Below are 22001 nucleotides of genomic sequence, written 5' to 3'. Positions count from 1 at the left end.
GAGAGACAGAGACAGCACGAGTGGCGGAGGGGCAGAGAGAGAGGGAGACAGAATCCAAAGCAGGTTCCAGGCTCTGAGGTGTCAGCACAGAGCCCGACACGGGGCTCGAACTCACAAACCGCGAGATCATGACCTGAGCCAAAGTCGGACGCTTAACTGACTGAGCCACCCAGGCACCTCCCCTTTCTTTTTTTAATTACTAAAAAGGACTCTTCCAGTAACTCATATAACCTGAAACATAAATAGCTATAGAGCAACTGATAAGGCACAGGTATTCTTCAAGATGTTGGCCCCGTAACAAAGACAGGCCTTTCTAATACAGCTTCACTGAGAAAGGTGCCAGCAGTGCTGATTCTAAGCTTTGCTTTTTTTTTTTTTTTTTAAGAGGATTTTGATAAAACAGATCCTTCCATCAGCTGTGTATAAGAGTACACTTTAGCACATCCCACTGCCAATTAGGCTCTGCTTTTTAAAAAGGTTTTAGGTACCCCAGAAAGAAGCCGATACTGCATGTCAAAAGCATGTACTTCTTATGCTTGAAATCTATTTGCCCCAGACCTACAAGGTCCTCAGACTCTCTGCCTGGGGATACTGGAGTGCTGTAACTAAAGAACACCTTCCACTGGTATTCGAGGGTATTCAGAATTGAGTAGTGAGCTCTGAAACCAGAAGGCTGGAGTCTTAGCGCCATCTCTACTACTCGCTGGCTGTGTGACCTTGGGCAGGCTACTTAACCATTCTGTGCCCATTTCCTCAGGGCTAAATGGGGATAACTGTAGTACCTTACTTGTGGGAGGATGTGAGGATTACATTAGTTGATACACGTGAAGTGCCTAGAACAGTGCCTGGCACATGGTGAGCATTCAGCAAATGTTAGTTATTATTAATATGAGCTGTCATCAAGAATAAAGATCAAGTCAGGATGGCTTCATGGAAGGAAAGGAAACACACCCAGACTCAAAAGCCACTAGCTCTAAGGAAGGCAAGGATTCTTCCCTAGAATCTGATTCACCACATATGAAATCCCTAGAAAGGTGGCCTGCCTGAAAGTATTTTTAGATTTAATGAAGAAAGCAATCTAGTCCAAATTAGATGAGAGCTGCATGACTGTGAGACACAGCCTTGGGGCACTCTTCAGACTTTTTGGTTCTGGCGTCATGCTGGGCTGAAATAAATTGATTTAAATGAGTTAATAAAAAATTCGGTCGCCCTCTTTGCAAACAGTTTTGCACAGGTTTCTGAAACAGCTCAACTGAACAAACTCTTTCCTTGTAAAAGAGACTCTCTGCTTCAAAAAGAAGAGTGGACATTTAATCTATGTAGCTTTTCTCAAATCACTCTCAGTGAGTCCCTGATTTGGCCTAGCCCTTTATCCAGCTTCAGCCTTTCTGGTAGGATTCCCAGCCAACTGCCCATATTTCTGGGCCTCACTCTACTCCTGAATGGAATTTAATGGATTTGGCTGGTTGTTCATCACTGGGTCCACGTGGAACAATATACCGAGCTTCATGCATAATAAATAAATGGCATTTCTAAGACAATGGGATGAACCTATCTGCAATCTAGAGTAAGAGCCTCTAAGGGCCCACTGGGCATGCTCATAATTAGCACGTGATTTAGAGCAACTCAATTTCCCACCATCGCTGCCTTGTGCCTTAAGGAAATCCACCAACACTTCACTGCTTCTTGGAGGAGATGCTTGGAGACTGAATGGAATATTGTCAGGTGAAATTAGGCCACTTCTGAGTTGTGCAACATTCCCCTTCAAAATTTGCTGATTACGCAAACACTGAATAATTACACTGATTCATGCATTATACTCCATCAGAATGACAAAGCATTCACACTGGCACCCCATTTCACTTTGCTAATGAAAAACAGCAAGCTTTTAAGACCACCATCCATCAAGAGAGAACTCATTCAGAGTAACGACAGGTGCACGACAATGAAAACGGGATTTTTTTAAGAACGTAGGCTGCTGCCAAATATTAAAATCATTCTATGTTTAATATCATTCTCTTTCTTTGCGTTCCTCTGAGCTTTGGCATTTTCTTTCAGCAGAGAAATAGAAAGGTTGATGCAAGAGATGTCAAATTCCCAGGAAGATCTTCTCTATAATTTCAGATGGTGCTGATGAGCATCTTCCACCAGGGTTTCTATCTAGAGGCCAATGCCCTTCCCTTCAACAGTCCAGTGGGTAATTCTGCACAAGGGTGGTTCTCAAAAATATTAATAAACTGAGCTGAGGAGGGAGTTTGTCCCAGACAGTGCCCCCCACAGCTGTACAGAATGTGATCTGCACTGACACAGAGAGTAATTCACAGGCAGCTCTAGAGACAGGCAGGGATGGGGCCCTTCTCTAAAATCATGCACAAGAGGCAACAGTCGCCAGCAACTCAGATGGCCAAGACAAGAGAGGGACTTGTGTTTTAGTTGTAAGAAGGAATGTATTCTAGGATTCCCCCCATGCAGCCTCCTCTCCCACACTTCTGGTTACGGCCTAGACTACACCTCAGGAGCACTACTGGCTTGTTTTTTCCCTTGCACTCTGAAAAGCACTATTGAAAAGATCCAAGCATAACACTTCATGTGTGCAAAAGTCCTTCATCCAGCAGTCTCAACTATAAGACATTTAGCCTAGAATCCAGTAAAAACAGGGGGGGAGGGAGTCCTAAAAATAGATACTGCTAAGTCAAAGCACTAAAGTTCAAGGACTTTATTCTAGGGAGATCCCTCGAGGTTTATCACAGATCAAGCCTTTCTGTCTCTGTCTCTTTTTCTCTTCTTATGATAGTTTTAATAGGTTTAATGGCTAGGTTTTGATTCTATTGAAGATTTGAAGGAATAAAACTGAAGGAAGGTACTGGGTCACCTGGAACTTCAGAACATGACCTTATTTGGAAATAGGGTCTTTGTAGACATAATTAGTGATGGTAAGGTCATTATCAGATTAGGATGGGCCCTAATCCAACAACTGATGCCATTATAAGAAGAAAAAAAAAAATAGAGACTGAGACACAGGGAGAACATACCATGTTATGACAGAGGCAGATATTAGAGTGATACGTCTGTAAGCCAACCATGCCAAGGATGGCCAGCAACCCCCAGAAGTCAGGAGCAGGCATAGAATAGTTCTCCCTCAGAATCTCCAGAAGCAACCAGCCTCCCTGACATCTTGGTTTTGGACTTCTGGCCTCCAGAAGCATGAAAGAACACACTTTGGTTGTTACAACTGCCCAGTTTGGGATTCTTTGTTAAGGAACCCCAGGGAACTGATCCAGAATGGGTACATAGAAACAACTAAAGGTAATTTAGAAAGAAACAACTATAGCACCGTACAAGGGAGGAGTCCCAAATGGATAGTATGTTTTCTAAAAAATAGCTATACTTAAAAACCACAGCTGGGACCATTTCGCATGGTGGCAAACCAACAGGTTCTCTCCAGTAAGACGCTGAAGGCATAATGACATAATCCGACTCTGGACATTCAAAATCATCACCTTCATCTGGTTTTTAAAGGGCTGTATTCTGCTTAGGGTGTTCAAATGAGGCCTCTCTGCACTGTCTCACCCTACAGGCCTAAAAAGGAAATGTATTTGTTTGCTCCGTGAATTGCACTAAACATTCTCTTTATATTTAATATCTCAACATGGCAGTGTATTCTTTCATTCCTATACCCTCGGGACTAATATTTTGTATTTCCTTTTCTGGGAATCCTGGTCCACCTATACAGCTTATCTATAGTATGTGTTAAAATTTTTCTATATACTTAGTCAATATTTGTATCTTTCTATAGCAACTGCTCATACACACATACACACACAAACCACACATACCCCTTAAGAACACAACAGAAAAATCCTTTCTTTAAAGTCTAACCTAGTGACACCCTAGGCGATCAAACCTTTCACTAAGGATTTCACACAAGAACCAGAAAACCTTATTTCTGAAGGATGAACTATGATGGTGGCCTTAGAATGATTATATCTTGTCTTCAAATCACCTAAAAACTCTTGTGCCTCAATTTACCACCACCTCCCCCTCTATTAAGACAAGGAAAATAAAAACCAGAAGCTAAACATGTTTAAATATAGGCTATGGCCCATATAAAAAATGGCCCGTTATCAGTTCTGATTTAGTCTATTCGTCTCTGCATGAACACCATGTGCTGAAGTCAGTTTACCAGGCTTTTTTTTTTTTCGTTGAAACTTATGCTGGGGAATTTCTTGTTCCACTTGGGGTATACTTCTTTTCCTGAGAAATTCTTTTTCTTCATTTCAAGTCTCTTTAACTTGAAAAGTCTAAGTCTCCTCAAATCATCTTTGAAAATGAGAAGCACACAACTTTATGTAATTACTTTTAAAATGATCTTTTTAAGGGTCGATATTATATTTGTTTGCCTGTCACTCTTTCTCAACCGGCTCCACTATCCTGGCTTAGAGTCATCCGGGCACAGTTTTCCCTGCCTCTTGCCTGATGAGTCAGAGGTTACAGGACACTGCCCGTCCTCCTTGCCGAATGAAATGATGTGCACTTGGAAATGCAGGCCCCTCTCACAGGTGGGCGGGCTTCCACATTGAGGTCCCATCCACACCTGGAACCACACCCAGACCCCTCTACTGGGAGAGGAAGTTTAATGAGTCCTTAACCTTGGCTTTAAAAGGGTTCAAATTTGCCCTCTTCCTCCTAGGGAAAGTGGGATGGTTGGGGGGGGCGGGAGTGTCACACAGTGGGCCCAGAGAGGGTGGCCCAGCCCTGGGCCAGTCCCTCATTGCTGTCACCCCTCCCAGCAGGGACCCAACGTGGAGAGGGTCAGCAAACTGTCGCTCCTTAAAGCTCCACATGTCTCTTAGCTTCAGCCCTGTCAGCATTTTCGGAATTAGGGCTGGGGGCTGCGTTCCAGAAATAATAAAAACCACCCATTTGCAGAAATACGTGGCAGGGCTGTATGCCTCGCAGCCTCTCTGCAGCCGAGCTGGGAGACTACAGGCAGACAGTGTCTGGTCAGTGAGGCCTGTCTCGGTGGGAAGCATTCAAGATGCAGGGGAAGGTCAGCCAGAGCCAGTACAAATGATGGATTTGCTGTCGCCCCCACCATAATGCAGAATCAGGGTGGAAACAATTGGAAGGAGTATTTTCTTTTTCTACCAAGCCTCTTAGTAATATGATATCATTGCCTTTGGCTTTTCTTTCTTTTCTCTCTTTTTTTTAAACCATGATCCTCTTACAAACCAAACATAAAATAGTCTCAGAACCTCTCCATATAAGGAGTCTCCAGACAGACTGATTCTGCACGTTGTTTCTTGGGCTGAATGGAGAAAGTAATTCTAGGGCACTTGCAAGCTCTCTGAGTCATGCGTTATGGGGTAACTGAGAGGGTGACTCACTGGGGAAAGGGCCTAACCTTTTCCAGGTCCAGGCTGGCCATGAGTAGGAAAGGTCACTCTGGCTACTGGTCTCCATTCCACGTGTTAATGGTTTCAAAAGACCCATTTGGCCTGAAGACAGGGCTGATCTGCTGGTGAAATGCCCAGCAAGAAGGCTCAGAATTCAGGCCTTTTCATCTATTTCTAACTGGGTATCAGAGGCGATTAAAAGCCTGCCCGATGAAATTAAAGGCCTGTGGCTACCGAGTCGTATTCAAAGACCTCCAACCACTTTAAATCCCAGAGCACAGAGCGACAACTGTTCAGCCCTGCCGGCCACACTCTGAGGTATGTCATGGTCACCAGAGCCACTGGCAGATCAGGGGCAGAGGAGAGAGGAAGAGAGGAAAAGATGGGAGGGATCAAGGAAAGAAGCTGGAGTGGGAGAGAAGAGCAAAGTGCAGGAACAGCTGCGGAGAAGCATGCGGGAGAGTGAAGTCCTGGGCAGGGCTCAAGACAGACAGACGCTAGAAAAAGCACCTGAAGTCTTGCTGAACGTGAGACTGAGGGCAACTCCGGTAACAGAGCGGCCCAAAAGGTGGGCAGGAATGGACCATGCACTGCCCCCACCCGCGGGAGCTGCTGCCTGGGGCCGGGTTATTGTGAGGCCAGCATTTCCATCACAAGGACCCACACACTGAGATCAGGATTGAGACACAAAGGGGAAAAAAAACGTGATGGACACCAGAAACCAAACAAGGCCCCCTTGGATCCTGGCCCTTTAATTCCCCCAAGTTATCTGAAGTTGAAAGGGATTTCATTCCACTGTGTGAGCATAATGTGATTGCTTCCATAGTACAGCTTTACCTCTTTTCAGGTGCATTTTTTAGTGAAAATTATTGGAGATGTGGAAATCTTCTCTTTAACATGCTCCTACTATGTTGTTCGAGTTTTTGTTTCTATCACAAGGAGCTTAATATAGAAAGGATCTATTCTTTTTTCCTGTTTCTCTGCAAAGAGATTTGTGATATTTAATAGTTCTCAAGGTTTAACATTTTTTCTCTCCATTCTGGAAAAAAAAGCTTTATACCACTGTTCTTCAAGATAAAGTCTGCAAAACTTCAGCATGGCATAAAATCAAATTAGTGCGTTGCAACCAGTATTTTTCAAATATTAGAATAACGTGGAGGAGAAAATGTCACAAGGCATTGCAGACAGTTAAGGATGGGTTTTGTGAGACTTCTTGCTTCAATTTTATAGGTGAGCACGGGTCACCATATATTTTTTTGTAATGTAGTTAAGACAAAAGAAGTTTATACAACATTCCCATGCAATACATCTCTGAATATAAGTTTGCTGTCAGGTGAAAGGATAAAGTCCCCCATACCGGGCCCTTCTTATGTGCTGTATGCTGGATGTATATCTGCCATCCCTGTAGTCTTAATTCTAAAACTACCACAACCACTGACAAGATCAGAATTAACTTAATAATTGCTAACTTGAATTTTTATATAGAAAAAATATATATTGTAGAACTATAAACCAGCTTTGTTCATACTCTGTGATGTATCCTTCTATTTTATGATCTCCAAGAGAGAATTAAACTGCCTTTCTGAGCCTCGACTGCAGCCCTTTTCCCCGACTCATGTCATGGTAACTTATTATTCAAAAAAGACAGGACCGGGATGATGTCAACCACATCTGATCCAAGGGTGTGACCCAGAAGAAGCCTCAAGCTTCCTCAGCATCGCTCAGGCACCACCAAGAGCCTCACCCCTCACCTTGTGAGGCTCAAAACGGCATCAGAATGCCAAACTGCAAAAAAAGAATAAACATCCAGCACTGGAAGAAAGCTCGGAATCCAGAAATTCTGGAGACGTGCCCAAGGGGAAGTACAAAATGTATTAGTAGAGCAGCCAGAACCAGAATCCAGGCTTCGGAGTCCCAGCCCCAGTGCAGTGCGCGTTGATATAGATTAAACGTGGAGGCACAGAACGACCCTAGAGGCTACCAGAGCTGGAGATAAGAGATTAGTGAATTTCTGTCTCAACTGGCTGTTCTATGTATCTACTCTAACCTCCTTAACTCAAAGTGACATCTGTGGCTTTTCGTGCCATGTCATTATTCCACTACATTCTAGTTTGAGGTTTCTGAGGTTAGTATGCAGAAGAGCTTTCCAACCTCTGACTCAAATGAGCTCTATTTTCCCCAAACATATAACTTACTATTGAATCTCGTTTTCATAAGAAATACAAAAGCAATCATGATTCATGTCTCCAATGCGAGGCTTACACGATTTTTGAAAATGTGCATACTTTTCTCTGACCGTAAAACAACATCTGCCTGTCGTAGAAAATGTAAATTATTACAGAAAAAGATAAGGAAGAAAACTAAATTAACTTCTTGACCTACTACTCAGTGATAACCCATATTAAAATGTGGGTGTATTTAATGTATCAAGATACAAAAATTCTTTCAGAGCACAACTGTGATTAAAGTGACAAATACCTTCATATATCCCGCCTTTTTACTCAACATTACACATCAGTAAAGATTCTTTAAATATAAGCTTTGTATTGTGGCCAAATATTACATCCTACTGATGAATTATTATTCATTACACCATCCACTATTATTGAAAATGGGGTTTTTCCACTTTTTCAGATATAAATAACATGGCAGTAAGCAGCTTTTTATCTCCGCTTATTTCTACAGAATATACTCACAGTAGGGAATTACTGGGTTAGTGTGTGAGCAGTGGTAAGACTCTTAATATATATTGGAAAAGTCCATTCCAGAAAGGTTGTTTATATCCAAATAGGAGAATATGTAGGTACCTATCTTGTTCTCTTTGCCAATAATGAGTAGTATCATTTTTTAAAGACTTGAAACTTACATGTAAACATTTTAATCTCGTTCTGTTCATTTGTATTTCTTAATTTACAGGTTGAAATTTTTTATGTGTTGGTTTATTGGCCATTTTCCTCTCTCACTCTCTCCCAGACCCCCTCCCTTCCCACTGTGTGTGTGTGTGTGTGTGTGTGTGTGTGTGTGTGTGTGTAAACTGAATGTTCATATCTGTACCCATTTCTCTACTGAAATGTCAAGGTTTCACTTATTTATTTGTAAGAGATCTCTATATAATAAAGATGTTAAACTTTTGCCTGGGGTAAAATACATTGGGAATCAATTTTAAATATATGAAATTTAAAGAGACAAGATGCATTAGTTTCTACACTGTCACTAGCATAGCAATAACTCATGCCACCTGCTGGTAACAAAACAAGGTAAAATTGATTAATTCTTCATATTTCCAAGATGGGATGCAGAGTTAATGCCTCTTCCATGCTGATTATATTAAAGTGTTAGAAACAAAAGACAAATGGTCAGCTGGGGTTATTTATGATATTTCATACACACGGATCTTATGACTAAGAATCTTCATTCACATTTAAATTTTTTAAAGTTTACTTCACTTAACTGGACAAAAAAAAAGCACCTATTACACATTATTAAGAGAAAGGAAAGTTTAGTCCTGAATCATTTCAAAGCCATTTGTGAACACAGGTATTAAGGAAGTAGAAGCACTGAAAACCCAAACTTAACAATTAGATGAATGGAGAGAGGCAGTCTTACTATTTATTTTCATACAAGGCATTTTTAGCAAGACACCTATTCAAAGCAGAGTTTCTCCTACACGCTGATATGTTCCAGCTGTAGGTCATTTAAAATCAACAGAGACTTGATTTAGGTAAATAAATTAGAGAAGCTGCCGCTACTTCATCCTGGATGAAGACAGTTCAAGTTCAGAAGGTTTCCATGTAATTCAACTGGAAAATATGGTTTACTGTGTGGCTTACATAAAGTAACAGTTCTAGAACACATCCGTTGCCTGCATGCCTCTAATAAACTGATCTAGGAAACACAATCCACTCAAAGGTTCTACAGGAACAAGCTGTCAAGATGATCAACTAAGTACAGTAACAGGGCCAAGACAGGTCATTGATTTCACTCATATCCATGGAGGTCAACAGGCGAGCTACAGGATCTATTACCAAATGGTCTGACATCCCCGGGAAGATAAATGGAACAGCTGCTTTGTAAAAACCCATCCCAATAAATGAATCGAACCGACTTTTGGCACTGTGAATTATTACTCAGCCCTTGAAAGTTCTGCTGTAAATAACAGCGTCAATCACTCCAATAAACCTGCTGATCTGGCATGCCCTAACTACAGCTTTGGTAACAGTGAAGGCACTCAGTCCATTGGATGAAAGAAGATGCAAAAATCTGAATCTCTCTACAATTTGTAATGACCAAATGTAAAACATTCAAAACCGATTTCATAAATTTTAACAAAATAAATTTTATATTATCCTTGTCAAACAAAAAGTTTCATATATTATTCATTCATCTTAGCAACCTCCGGACAAGAGTTTTTGTGAAGGCTGACTTGGATGTAATTGACAAAATTTACAAGTTTGTAGTTTATAATCAGGGGAGAACAGTTGCAAAACAATTCAAGAACATACTCTAATTGGAAGGGAAAGGAGTGGTTGGCCAACACTCAAGTAGAGAGAACAAAACATTAGGCCAGGTCTGATTTGGAGCACAATCTGACACACAGTAGGAATAAAACAATTACATCTCCCAATGAAAAGCAACTGAGAGTATCTCCCTTTTCCTACCATCTAGGTCTAGGAGGTGGTGGGCATGGCGGGGAGAACAGATTTTAAGTTAAACCTGCAGATGAGGACAATCGTAGATGACAGTACCATGTTGAGAGCTTAGAGAGGGCATAGTTGAGGCACTGGGAACATGACCCAATAGCCCCATCAGCCACCTGGGAAAAAAAGCATCTGGCCATCTACACACAACAATTTCAGCTTCTAAAAGCAATTGCTGATTTCCTGTTTGGAATCTGTTTTTTTCTACGAATTCCATTTATATTCAGGAAACGTGTGATAAGAGAGCTGCCCTGTATTTCCAACAGTCCAAGGAGCACTTGGAGGTAGGCATGAAGGAAACAATGGCAATGTTCTACAAACTTAGGAGAGAAACTCAGGGGAATCTCAGAGAAAGGGCACATGGGTGTGTGTATGTCAGTAACTGGCAATTTACACAGCAGGTAAATGCTCAACACGAGTCACTGCCTTCTCGTTTCTCTCATTCCACACAAAGGCAATGGCCCATGTGATTTGGATGGTCTTGTCCTTTCTAGAACATTCACAGAGCTTGGCATATCCAGGTTTCCTTCCAACCAGGAACACACTGACCTTGGAGAATTGCAACTGAAGACGTTTGGTCAAATCCAGTTGTGCTATACCCCAAAACCAAATGTGATTCAGAATCTTATTTCTAAAATACCATTCTAATAAGCAACAATCGGCTAGGTAATCGGACCTGAAAAGTCAAATGAGGAAAAAGAAATAGCTCACCAGTTGCCTTCCAAGGCAAAACAAAAATGAAAATGGAAAGGCCCCAGGGCAATCTGGATGGAAAATTATCACCTGGCAAGAGGGCCTGATTTGGATTGGATTCATCCTTCTTCACAGGAGAACTCTGTTCCAAAGAAACTGGATGCTAAGAAAATTCTGGTGCCCAAATATAGAGAAGTGGGAAACATTATAAGGATTTGAAAATCTCCCAAGAAAATCTGCAGGAACTTTTAAAAATACTTCCAATGCTTTGGCAAAATTGAAAAAGAATGAAATTCCAGAGCCTGTCTATTCCAGGTACCCTCAATCTCCTAGCTCCCAGGTTTACTGCCCAGGGAGGGAATCTGGATTAGCAAGAGTCTGTCTGCAAGACCCTGAGAGAAGAGGGGGAGAAAAAGGAAAAGAGGAGGCTGCCACCTTTACTCACTGGAGTAAGAAGGTCACCTCAGAACACTATCTAGTTTTCTAAAAGGAATTCATTTTTGGAGATGAAAAACAAATACCAATAGGTACCAGGCACAACCTGTAAGGTATAGGCACTGTTGCTAGTTAACTCCATTGTCCAGATGGACAAACTGAGGTGCAGATCCATTCAGTTTCTCAAAGGCACAGAGCTAAGTAAAAGGCAGAGCTGGTATTTGAACACAGCTTCTCGGATGCAGTTATGGGTAGATTGCTCAAAAGAAGACAGGACTCCCATTCCTCAAGTCTGACTTTAATTTTCCTCCTATGTTTATTTTTGTGGAAGGAGTCGGAAATGATTGAGAAAAATTACGTTTTTCCATGGATTCAGCTCTGGGCTCAAAGCATCTTTGACATTAGGCCTCTCTTCCTGATTTTTTTTTTTTTTTTTCATATGGGAAGGAAACTAACAGCTCGACCCTGAGACAGACATAGGCAATGAAACCTTAAGACATACTCGATCCATGCCATCAGGAAAAAGAGAAAACATTGCAGAGGTCTATGGGACCAACTGCCTGCACACCCTTTCTACCAGCAGTGGCCACAGTCTTTGCTTTCCCTTTTCAGGGGCATTTTCTGTAGCAGGGCCCAGGCCATTAAGGGCCTTGAGAAGAATGATATTCTGCCTTTGTAAGAAAAGAAGCAGATTTCTCAGGCATGCTTTGTGTCGTGGACTCTTTCACTAATTGACAGAGTGGCACAACAGCACACATTTCCATCCATGCAGCCAGTACATGTCTGCTTCTACATTCTCAAGGTTTCCCTGTTCTTTTTTTCCACTTAAAAATTTCTCCTATGAAGCAGGACGACAATTCCAGTTAACAAAATGAAATAAAACCAGATTCTTCTTGATGAAAATAAAAATGTCAGTAAGACTTCTCTCTTCATGCTAATCCCCTGTTTGACATGCATGCGATGACATCATTCCACAAAAGCTGGAGACAAATGCCACGTCTGCTGTAATCACAGGCTTAATATGCAGGGTAAGGGAGGTGGCTGTGGGGTACAGGCAAGCCGTCCCGCTGCCCCCTCTGGGACACAATGGGACCCTCTAATGCAGTGGTGGAGTCTTGCTGAGGCAATACAACAGAATCAGAAATCAAAGGACTACCTTGGCCGTGGGTTCAGGCTTGATTTTCTGATGCAAACTTTTTATCCCCCAAGTGACCAGTCAAATAAAATTGTATTTTTCTCATGCAACCAAGTCAAACTGTAGGATCACAAAAGACAATGTGTAAACACGTAAAACTCTCACACACACGCAGAAACTAAAGGCAAAACACAAAGCTGTAATTCATAAGGTTTTCATATGGTAACAAGAATCAATGTAGCACTTCTTTGGGCAGAAGCTAGAGGTTGCAGGAAGGGATTTTCCATAATAGCATAGAGAAAAGAGGGATTTATATAAACTTGAAATGTACAAAGTCCTTATTAGATAGATAAAGAGAAATGGAAATATTTGGCCCTAGGGAGCTTTAAGTGCAGAGAACTGATAATGTTATAAAAAATTAAAAATTAAAAAAAAAAACATAAGCCCGAACAAATTACAGTTGAATAATAGTGTAGATTTTATAGAGTAGCCAGTGGTTATAGATCATTTGAACATTACATCGAGATGAATCAGCTTTTCCTGCATGACTAACATTTCTTATTCATTTCCTTAAAGAGCAGGTTAAAAGCATCAATCATGAACAATTTTCTCCTTTTTTTAAAAACTTTTATCTAAAAATATATTTTAAGAAAGATAACAGATTTGGTAAACTACTGGTTTATAGTATAAAATATCTACACAGTATTTAGAGTAAATATAGTAGCCTGATTGATGGAACCAATCAAGTGTACCAGAGAATGTTTTGTAGAAATGACCTGTGTAATTCTTTAAAAATACGATTTTGAAGTGTATTCAAGATGCCAAAATGGTACCACATTTTACAAGCATTACAGATTTTTTCAAATGAAGATTATATCATTTAATTATTACTTTGGGTTGGAATTAGTTAGGAAGGCTGGTGGGTTAATACGATGGCAGAACAAAGAGCTGAATATACCATTATCCAAATCTGTGAATTTTTGAGATATTCATGAAAATACACAAGACCAGAAAAACTGGCCATGGTGAATTAAAGGAAAGAAATGGCCATACGCTGGAAGGTAGAGAAGAGGGGTTCAGTGGGGGCAAGAAGAGGTGTATCGATAGGAATTGAAATACACATTCTTAAATGCTCTAGAGCATACACTCCACCTCAGGAAAACCATACATACATTAACAATAGCTAACATTTATAGAGCACTTAATATGTCCCAGCTACTCTTCCAATGCTTTACATGATAGCCACCAAATTTTCAAAACTTCTCTACAGCACAGGTTTATAGAGAAAACTGAGGCACAGAGAACTTAAGCACGAGACGGAACCTGTATTTGAATTTGGGCACTCCCACCTCCTGAGCCCCCACCCTTCACCATTCTGCTGGACTCAAAGAAGGCTGGAAAAGCTCTGACTCTCTCTTCACATATCTGCCCCTAAGCCTACAACGCGAAGACCAGAAAAAGAGCTCTGAGTCCCTTATTGAAGGGAAACGGATACCTCCCTTCCCACCGCTCCCAGCTTCTCCAGCTCCTCGCCTTCAAAACCCAGCAGAGACTGGGCTACAGAATTCCCACCCAGCATTACCACCTAAGCCCAATGGTTTCTCAGGAAACACACTGGCCAACAGAAGTAGGAAGAACCCAGAGAGCAGCACACGCTGGTGTGTGGTCTCTGTATCTTATTTGTATAAAGGAGTATCTCAGGTCCCGCTAATTCTCTGTCAGAGGCAGAAGCTCTGACAGTGAGCACAATCTCTTCCCAGGCCAGCAAACAAATGACCGCTGGACCAGGGACATAGGCTGGGTCTGGGCCGGGGATACGCACCTGAAACAGGCTTAGAGGTTCTAAGTATGAAGAGGTGAAACTGACAGTACCCAAGTGGGCAGTGAGAATCACTAAGGAGTCCCTACAAGCCTGTTAGCAACTGCAGAGTCCGGACAGACCTCTCCCTGTACAAGAAGGAGAAAACAAATAGAAAAATGGGGCCTCTGAAAGGATTCTGCAGCACAAGAAAAAACTGAGCACTGTCTTGAGGCTTCATGGAAAACCCTATCTCTAAAAAAGACTTTCTACAGGGAACAAGAGAAATTTTTAGAAAAATGATACTTGGTATCTACAAATGATGGCAGACACAGTCTCTATGAGATGACAGAGAACAATGAAAACAGACTGGGCTGAATCACAGGCAGAGATTCAAAAAGAAGCCAGAGGAATCAACAAAAGAATTGCAAGAAAGACCAAATGCAATAGCAGAATGAAATCTGCATCCAAGGAAGTAAAGAGCAGAATGCCCACTGCAGAATATTGACAGTGATGTACAAAACACACGTGTGGGAAAAGATCAAAGAGAAAATGATGAGACAGAGGACGAGTATAAAAACAAGATATATTGTAAGAATTATACATATTCTTAAGGCTGAAATCAGAACAGTAACAGAAACAATGAAAAGGATAAATGCGAAAAGAACTTTGCTACTTGAAAAAGACTGAAGTCTGAAGACTGAAAAAGTTCAGACCATTTCACCCATGCTGGGTGAAACATACTTGTAGCTCAAGATTTCTTTACAACATATTTTAATTTCAGGTAGAGTCAGGAGAGTAGCAAAGATTTGGGAGTACACCAATGACTGAGAAAGTTAATCTGCCTGCAACTGAATTTTTAAACACCTCCATAATAAATCCTATAAAGAACAAGAAAATCTGTTCTGTATTGGAGTTAATGGTGAAGGCAGGTTTTGTTTTTTCCAATAAGAGGCACTGGTCTCATATAACACATGGGTTATTTGCTTCAGTCATACCTTAGAAGCTACAAGAAAAGTATTCTTATATTCAAACATTGAGATGTTTTATCATCAACTAGGACCAAGAAATACCAGTTAACATGGAAGAGAAGAAGCAGACACTTCAGTCTGAATGAAAGAAACATCAGTAAGAGATGACTGGCCTAACAGAGCCTTGACAACCACCAAGTATCCCTGCAGGAGCACAGGGAAGATGCTGGGAAAAAGATACTGAACTTCTAAGCGCCATGGACATGAGGTATATTCCAGAGGGACACAGGAACCATAATTAAGTTACAATACAAACCTTCGAATTCTGATCCAGAAATGTTGGTTACTTCACTTCTCTATCATCAGGATGTTTGCAGCATTAGCCCATGCTTTTTAAGAGGCCAATGAATACTCAGTCTTCCTTTACTTTCTTTCTCGACTCAGAGCAAAGTGGTACAACCTTTACAAGAATGTCTGTATCTTCACAGAAATCTCTTTAAATCATGTCTATGTAATCGTTCCTGTTTCCTAAGAAATATACTATTGTAACTTCACATTGAGCTCTGTGAAATTCAAGAAATATCTGTATACCCTCGAACCTATAACACCAGGCAGAATTGCTAATGCATTAAAAGGGAAACATAAATACAGTGTACCATGTCTTAAATGTAAAATAAAAAGCATTCATCCCAAATCCCAAATTTAAAGTTCTCTCACTTCTCCCGTCCTAGATCAGTTTCCTCTTTACATCCTTATATAGCACCATATTCTCTTCCCTGGTACTTAGCACAGATGGCAATACATATCTGTACGACCATTTGATTGATGTCAACCTCCTTACCTTGAGCGTGAGCTCCTTGAGAGACCAGGTACAAACTGTGGTTATATTTGTTTTGCTTATTTCATACCATACCAGAATCTATAAGAGAAGCAATATATATCTGTACAAAGAATAGACTGAGTGTACATATTTTCACTCACTGCTAAGCCAAGCAGATCGCTGCATCCTAAGAACTCCAAAGCACTTTATATAAATAACACAGCTTGACTTTACACATTAGCTGCGCTTATCAACTTGATATGCAAGCCATTTTTTAAATACCTGAATGGCTTTTTTCACTACGGGTTAATATTCTATCACAGAATATTAAACACAATACAAAAGAAACTTAGAGATAATAAAACTTAAATTCATAAATGCTAAGTATTTTGTCCATAATAATCCAAATCTATTTAGCAGCAGAGGTGGGATTAGAACACAGATTTTCCACTCCTCATCCCCATACTCCAGTTGTTCTGTCCTTTGCTTCTCTAGACATTGGCTCTTAACCAGAGCTTCTCAAGTGCCAAGACTTTGAAAATAATTGGTAGTTTGTAAATAAACATTTTGCCACACATCAATGTTTAAAGGAAATCTACAATAAAGAAACTGTTTGCAATACAAATAATCAGTGCAAATTTTCAGGCTTCTTATGCAGCTTGTTTTTCAAACCAAGGAGCTAAATATAGTTTTTCACCTCATCATTCATTGTCATACAAGTTCTAGGCCAGTACTAGGAGCCAGGCACGGTTCTAAAGCTCTTTAGCAAGGGACATCAGCCTAAGGCCTCCTTAGTTCTATGGTTATGAGACAATTGTGTTCCTTCTCTCTTACCATTCAATTACAATTGGGAAAAAGTCATTCCTGGAAAGTAAAGTGCCAAAAGATTTAAAAAATCTAGTCCTATGACTACTTGATTCAAGCTCTTTGGTCTTTAATCTTCTCATTCTCAGACCTACTCAAAGTAGGTTTTTGTTTGATTGGTTGTTTTTTCTTTTCCTTCCTTTTAAATTGTAAGTTGGAACTTTGGGGGGGTGGGGGTGGAAAAGAGAACTAATTTCATATTTTTGATGAGTCTGCTTATCAAGCATAGGAAACCCATTTGCCGGCTAAAGGATTCCAGCAACAGAAATTTCTATCTGATGATGGAATCATATTTCTAAATGACCTCGGACTGAGTCAATTTGCCAAATTATTTTCCGTGTATTTATATGCTGGAATGTTATTCCAAAGGCTCCAAATAGTCTCTGTTCTATGTATAAAATAAGAAAACAAAAATGAGACACAGCATAATATGTGTAACTAATAGATAATGTAATGCTCCTTCTAAAAAGCAGACAACCATCTCATTAGATGTTTTAAAATAATCTGGGGGTGCGTGGGTGACTCAGTTGGTTAAGCGTCCAACTTTGGCTCAGGTCATGGTCTCATAGCTTGTGGGTTCGAGCCTGCATTGGGCTCTGTGCTGACAGCTCGGAACCTGGAGCCTGCTTCGGATTCTGCGTCTCCCTCTCTCTCTGCCTCTCTCTCTCTCTCTCTCAAAAATAAATAAACACTAAAAAAATGTTTTTAAATAAAATAACCCGAACCAGCATTATTTGTAGAAAAGAAAGCTGCAATTGGAGTGCAGAGGGCAAATTAGGAAAAAGGGAAGAAGAAGAGAAGAGAAGCAGGCAGGACATAGGTGACATTAAGTGGAGGGAAAAAGGCATGCATGAGTGATCCAAACGAGAAAACAATGGAAGGAAGGAAAGAAGGTGAACCCACAAGAAATGTCACTTTTTCATCAACAGATATGGACTTGGATGCTCTAACGCTTCTTTAAATGGAAAGGATGTTTTTGAAGTAATATAAAAACAAAAGCATCCACACACATACAATTCTATACATGTGTGCAAGGGTGCATGCAATTTTAGCCATAAAACCTTTCTACTTCTAGGATCTACAGCTATTCTAGACAATCTGAAAGCATGAGCGATCGAGACACCTTTAAAAATACTCTCACTTCTCATTTCTTTTACCGCTTGGTTGGGATTTTGTGTTTGTTAGTTCATCAGGAAGGCGATGGAGCAAGGGAGAAGACAATTATCTATTTTAGAAACTATGTTTTCATATACAAGAGAGAGAGGAAGTAGGCAGGAAAAATGGTTGGGACTTAAGAGTGGGATGCACCAGTTGTATATAAAACAGGACAACGTAAATGCAGCTGGCTAATACATATGTTGCAACCTCTGAGATTTTTTTTTTTTTTTTAAGCTACCTGGACAACTGCCATTGTCTGTTTCTCTACAGCAGCTCTAGGTCCTTTTGCAACATCTAGAACCAATGACTCTTTTTCTAAAGCAGTGTAATAGTCAGGGAGATCTGTTGTCCTACACAGAAATAAAATCATATCCATATGGACGTGGCCATTTGGCCAACTCCGTACAAATGGTTTGCTCACTAATATTTCAGTAATAAGAACTCACTTCTCATCAGCAAACTCCCACACGGACAGCGTAGTGACCATTAGTATTAACAATAAGGATCTGAGGCACAGAGGACTTTCCTCCTGAATCGTCCGAGGAAGGTTCAGTTAGGTTATTCTAAGTTTGGGTTCCACAGGGTGGGGGAAAGTGCATTCTTCCGTGTGAGTGAACCTCCCTTGGTTGCATTTCAATAAAATGCCAATATCTGAGTGCAATGACTCTTGTAAAAGCTATCTTTGAAAATACCACGCTATTTTGGAGGAAAAATGAATTACAGATTTCTAAGGGGATGTGTTGTAAGAAAATCCTAGGCTATCATATAAATTTGTTTTAGAAATTCTAAATGTATCCTAGATAAGTTTAAGGCATTCATTTAACAGAAAGGAGTGTATCACTGGATTCTAAAACTTAAAATAATAATAATCACACACGGAATTATTGGCAACTCTCTGTTAACTAGAACACCTGATGAACCAAACCACCATTCTTCTCATCCACAGAGAGAATTTCATTAATTTGTTGTTGTACATATTTTATTTCATTCAGATTTTAGAATACTCTGTAAGACTTATTATAAAAATAATATCAGTAGGTTCTAGTGAGCGATTTAAACTTTTGGCAAACATGATCACATTAGGAATAACACAAATTGAAATTATTACCTAAAAGGTGTTAGATACCTTTTGATGCACCAACATAAAAATCACTTTTCCTTCCATATAATCATGGCTTCCTGATAATCATTACCTGCATACAAGTTGTTCACTGTCAGTAATGATTTGTTTTGAGCTTTGCTTCCCGAGGGCATTCATATCTACATGTACTGACTTGTTAGATTACGTTGTGCTAATTGATGGGTCACATGACAAGATATGCATAGCTGATCATGCTTATTAAAATGCAGGCCATTCTCAATTGTCCATAACAAATGATGTCCCTGGCACTTTTAACACACTCAACTGACAGATGAACTCATGAGGTTCAATCTTTAGCCTCCTTCCAAAGATCTGTGAGTAAGTAGCTAATCTAAGGCTTAATGGAGTAGCAAACATCGATGTGGAAATTCTCATTTTAATGGGGGAAAAATGTGGTTATTTACAGTTTGGCATTATGTAGATAAAACACTCATGAATTTGACTTTTGAGATACTTTCAATGCAGGTGTTTGGCATTGTGCAAACATGTTTAAGTTTTGTCTTATTTGGTTTGTCTGCGAGGTAAAGACAGATGGGAAAAGTCAAGGGCCAAGAATTCCCACTGGGAAATCAGCCTAAGTGTCATAAAGCTGTGCATCTTCCCCTAAAATTAATCCTAGCAATAAAGAAATTGTGGTTTATATACACAATGGAATACTACGTAGCAATGAGAAAAAATGAAATATGGCCTTTTGTAGCAACATGGATGGAACTGGAGAGTGTGATGCTAAGTGAAATAAGCCATACAGAGAAAGACAGATACCATATGGTTTCACTCTTATGTGGATCCTGAGAAACATAACAGAAACCCATGGGGGAGGGGAAGGAAAAAAAAAAAAAAAAAAGAGAGGTTAGAGTGGGAGAGAGCCAAAGCATTAGAGACTGTTAAAAACTGAGAACAAACTGAGGGTTGATGGGGGGTGGGAGGGAGGGCAGGGTGGGTGATGGGTATTGAGGAGGGCACCTTTTGGGATGAGCACTGGGTGTTGTATGGAAACCAATTTGACAGTAAATTTCATATATTAAAAAATAAAAAAAAATAAAAAATAAAAAAAATAAAATAAAATTAATCCTAGCAGATGGGACAGGCAGATTTGCTAAACTAAATTCTTTCATTGATATTTTAAAAGCTGGATTAAAAACTATTTTAAGCTAAACAGAGAATAGGACAAATTCTCTTCCACACGTCAGTGATGAGGCAATTTAGTAAAAATTCAAGGAAACACGGAATAAAAAAACTGGAAGGGACTCCGAGATCATTTAGTTCTTCCTCTCCCAAATTGTGTTCTACAGAAATCTAGATCCCTGAGAAAGAGTGGTGGTCAAAGGGACTAATCAAACAGGTTAAGGAAATGTGTGGTTATATAAAACTAAACAAGTTTATTTACATAGAGCTACATACTTTATGACTCCTGAAAAATCAGATCTCGCATGTCATGGTTCCCAGACTTATCTCACATGGACTTCTTCTCCACTGACCATCTATTGTTTTACACAACTCACAGCTGCCGGAAGGAAGTTCCAGAGACCCTCATCGAGTCTAATCCCTTTATGGTGCAAAAGAGGAAAGCCTTCACAGCAACTTTGCAGGGGGCTACTTGAGTACTATTAGTAGTGTCAGGTGCCTCAGAGCTGCAACATGAGGTCAGGCTTTGAGGTCAGGGGAAGGGAAAGTGCTGGGGAACAGCTCACAACACATACTTCACTGCTTCCCTGGATAGAGGAACAACTGAATCAGGTGCTTTCCATCTCCAAAGTGTCCATTCTAGCCTTTGGGCAGTCAACCAATTACTACACATTTATTTTCATAAAATGTTTCATTTCATGGTCTCTCCCACGTGTCTCCAGAGTCTACCAATGGACAATTTTTCAGCGCTCAAAGATGGAGACAATCTTAATATCAAGCCCATACATTCAGTTCAGCAGTTTTGTTCTCACAGGCTTTCAGAGGAGGTGTAAAGAGCCATTCAATCTTTTCATAAATTAAAGAGCTTAACCCATACTAGGGACCAATTCAGTTTGAGTTGAAATTCCTTGATCACAAAGAGAAGGCTGTACATTAGGTCTGTTGTATTTGTGCCTCTATTTGTATAGGTAATATGATTTTGTGCATATTGTTATGCATGTGTATGTTTTTAAACAGCCTGAACAAACAATTTACGGAAGGATTCTCCTGCAAAATTCTCATTTGACACAGACTATACACTGACCTGTTCTGTTAGTTATCTTATTTCCACGTTTAGTTGTAAATAACTCTCAGGCCAGGATTACTTATACATCTTCTTAGGGCCTGCAGAGCCAAGAACTGAAACCGTGTCTAACTGCAGGAACTACTACATAAATACGTAATGACAGACTGCTCAAAATAGGGCACCTTCTAAAACGATATACCATAGACTGTGAAAAGATGATCTTCTTTCCAATGGATTGGACTATGATCAGGAATCCCTCCCTGCCTCCTTTCCTTCCCACATCCCTCTAGCGCTTGGTCACAAACATGAAAAAGGGAGGAGCTCCATCAAACGGCTTTCACACCTGTTTCTTTGGCCTTTAACAGACGTCAAAACCCCAGGAGAGTTTAGAAGGCAGAAAACAACTGCTCCAAGTGGCTGAGGGGCCCTGCACCCAGAAAACGTTGGCTTGGGCTGCAGAATGTAGGCCGTCTTCAGGTTTACCGCTATCGAGTTACCTTGCTCAAATGTGACAGTGGCATCGACTGACATTTCAGGAACCAAAAAGCAACATCTATATGCAACATTGATATGTCCTTGGGGCAAGGTAGGCTGGGAAAGTGGTGCTCCCTCTGGGCAGCAGTCCTTCCTTCCCTAGACTATCCTTGTGAGACGCCAACAAGGAAGCTGTGAATCGGGTCCAAAATGCTCAATTGTGGCTCA

The 22001-nt window shown here is 40.4% G+C and overlaps 1 protein-coding gene across 1 annotated transcript in view; it reads right to left on the bottom strand.

Moving 5' to 3' along the window:
* MAP1B (microtubule associated protein 1B) overlaps nt 1-22001 on the bottom strand; it is a 99864-nt gene that overhangs the window by 61081 nt on the left and 16782 nt on the right. The gene's annotated exons all lie outside the window — the stretch shown is intronic.

The sequence above is a fragment of the Panthera leo genome, chromosome A1 (assembly GCF_018350215.1).
Source record: "Panthera leo isolate Ple1 chromosome A1, P.leo_Ple1_pat1.1, whole genome shotgun sequence".
Lineage (NCBI taxonomy): Eukaryota > Metazoa > Chordata > Mammalia > Carnivora > Felidae > Panthera > Panthera leo.
This window is presented reverse-complemented; position numbering and strand designations above follow the sequence as displayed.